A 2,949-nucleotide genomic window follows, 5' to 3' on the forward strand; every position below is an offset into this window, starting at 1 on the left:
TTTTTTTTTTATTGTTTTAGATAGCATTTTATAGTGTCCTAAGCTGGTTTTCATGACATTCTGACACGTGTGCTTTGTTCATGTCTTCCCCTATCCCTTCTTTCTCCCTGGTTTTTCACCCTAAACACTCCCCTTTCCCCTTTCACACCAAAACCTTCTTTGTCGAAAACGAATACCTGGCCTGGAAAGACATCAGTAAGTTGGCAGTGTGTATTTCCCCCTGAACTCTTAGATGGACTCTCTAGTAGTTGACCCTTTGGAAATCCCAGTGTCAGACCTGGTGGAGCAGCTGCTGAAGGATGAGGTGATGGGATTAGTGTAGACCACTGCCCAGGTTTGTCAGGAAGAACTTCAAACGATAATGAGGATGCTCCATTTTTCTCAGCAAGCCTAACAGGACTGGTTCTGTTTAGATCTGAGGGTAAGAGACAACCAACTGTGGCTTAATGTGTCTGAGTCAAGTCACAGTAGCTACAGAAGGTTCTAAAAGTGTCTAGCACTTGGAGTCAGGGAGACAAAGCTTCCTCAAAGAACTAGTAAGATCACAGTGGTTCTGGCTAGTGTCCTAGTGGGAACTCAGGGGCCTACCAGACTGACTCCACATCCTAGCCTCCCTGGCAGCAGTGGCTTGGTGCCCCACACCTGGATGCCAGGACTCCGTGCTTGAGTAAGGTGGGTGTGGGCGTGGAGTGGGAGGAGTCTGAAGAACTGGATGATGGGAAATTCTGAATGCTTCTGCCCACAGCAACCTCAGACAAATATATGATGGTTCGTTAGTCATTTACCTATTTTTTGTAACAATATTTATTAAGCAGGTAATTTACTACATAAACTACTGCAGTTGCCTTAGTAAGTAAGATTAGCTGTTAAATAAAAGCTATCCCAAACTGCTGTAATTCTCTTAATCCAAGGAGAAAACAACTAACATTACTCCCACATCCTCCAGAACTCAGCACACCTTGGCGTTAATGCAAAAGGACAAAAGTGCGGCTTCCTGGATCTAATTGTCATTGCTACGAGAAGAAAGAAGCATATTTTAAAGGTTATGTACACACAGTATTTAGATGTATATTTTCCATTCCTTTAGCATCTTATTCTGAAAGCATGGAAACAAGAATAGAATAACCTAGCAACTTCACCATCTGGGACCTGTTCTGAGGGATTAATACTGTGGCAAATTTGCTAGCTATTGTGACTCGAGCAGTTATGGACACTGATATGTCTCTGCAGTAGGAGAAAGTCCTTTGGATAGATGCCTAGATGTGTACCGGAAGGTGCTATGCAGACTGCTGAGGAGTGGGGTTGGGGGATCATCAGCAGCCTTACCCGGCTGTGAACTACAATAGTGACCAATGTGTGAGGCTAGCCTTGGCTATGCTGCAGTAAGACACTGCTCCCCAAACCCCTTAAGTGCAGTCATGGTGCATATGCTATGGAGTTAACCAATCATTCGAAAAATGGATTGTACTTAAGAAAATCTGATTGGATTTGAGGTCCTCTCCACAGAAGGAAACCCGTGTCTGATACTGTAAATCTGGCCAAGCACCTATAGTTGTGAAGTTCACAGGCCCCAGGGGCGAGCCTACTACAATAACTATGCAAAATAGACAACATCACTGCCCTTTAAATCCATATCTCTATAAACTAGTGCAACACCCAGGCCGCAGCACCTCAGCAGAGGTTTTCGTATGGTGGATAATGGTTAGTGTGCAAACCCACAGCTGGTTAGTTACACAGAGCCTAATGCAGAGACTAAATTGTCATTTGAGGATTCATCCACAAATGGGACATCTATACCATAACCACCCCTGCAAGTTCAAAGATCACCATGGGGAGGGGATTATATGAACCTGGGCTTGTGGGGGACTGGAACTAAAGCAGTGTCCTCTGACATGGCAGGAGGGCTGACCTCATGGCAGCTGGATGCAGCAGGACCCGAGGAAGAGCAAACTAATCCATGTTTAGCATGGGGAAGGAGTTCACAAACCCCGACCCTTAGCCGAGGAGCTGTGGGCAGTTGGTGGCTTTTCCAGAAGGGAGAATCAGTTTTCTTTAAGAATGTGGCCCTCAGTGGATGACTCCACACCCCAGATTATGTGGGAAGCACAAATTGGTCTCAATAGGTTATTTAAAACAAGTAAACAAAAGCTACTTAGTTGGGAGGGGAGGGTGGTAGGCATGGATCAGGGAGGAGTCGGAGGAAGAGTGGAGGTGAGTCTGATCAAAACCCTTGGATGAAATTCTCAAAGAATTATAAAATAATCTTTTAAAAGGTGTTCTCTTTTTGCACAGTGTAGTTGTACACATCTATGGTCCCAACATCCAATCAGCTGACTAAGATGACCTTAGTTTGAAGCCAGCCTGGGCTATGTTGTAGTACGATACTGTTCTTGCCCCCAGCAAAAAGAAAAAAAAAAAAAAAGTTTCGTAACTGTGGAAGGGGATTTGTATTGGAAATTTAACCCAGGCCATAAGATCATCCAGCTTTCTGACATTGTGACAGCATCATTATCTGTAAATGTGTTGGACATCCTGTGACTCATAGGCCCAGGGGCCATTCTAGCACATGCTAGGCTAGGGGTTTCCCACTGAGATATAACTTCAGCCCTTCAATGTATTTTTAAATAACTTAAAGAAACCAGCTTGTTTTCACTTAAAGAGAAGGGTGCACTAAGACTTCTGGTGTTAGGAGGCAGACTTCTTTTCTGATTTCATCCCTGCCACTCACCAGCTGCATGTCTTAAACACTTCTGCACCTAGCCAGGTATTTTCCCCGCACCCTACCCCATCCCCATTCAAGGAATCCATCTCGGTGTCTGGTGTACAGCCACTGGCTTAGTGGAATTACTTCCAAAGAAAACTGTGAGCCAAAATTGCTGAGTTAGGGGGGACCCAAAGCAGAAGCCAACAGAAATGGGAACCCGAAGTCTTCTTGCAGTTGAATTTTGT

The sequence above is a fragment of the Mastomys coucha genome, unplaced genomic scaffold (genome assembly GCF_008632895.1).
Source record: "Mastomys coucha isolate ucsf_1 unplaced genomic scaffold, UCSF_Mcou_1 pScaffold15, whole genome shotgun sequence".
Taxonomy (NCBI): domain Eukaryota; kingdom Metazoa; phylum Chordata; class Mammalia; order Rodentia; family Muridae; genus Mastomys; species Mastomys coucha.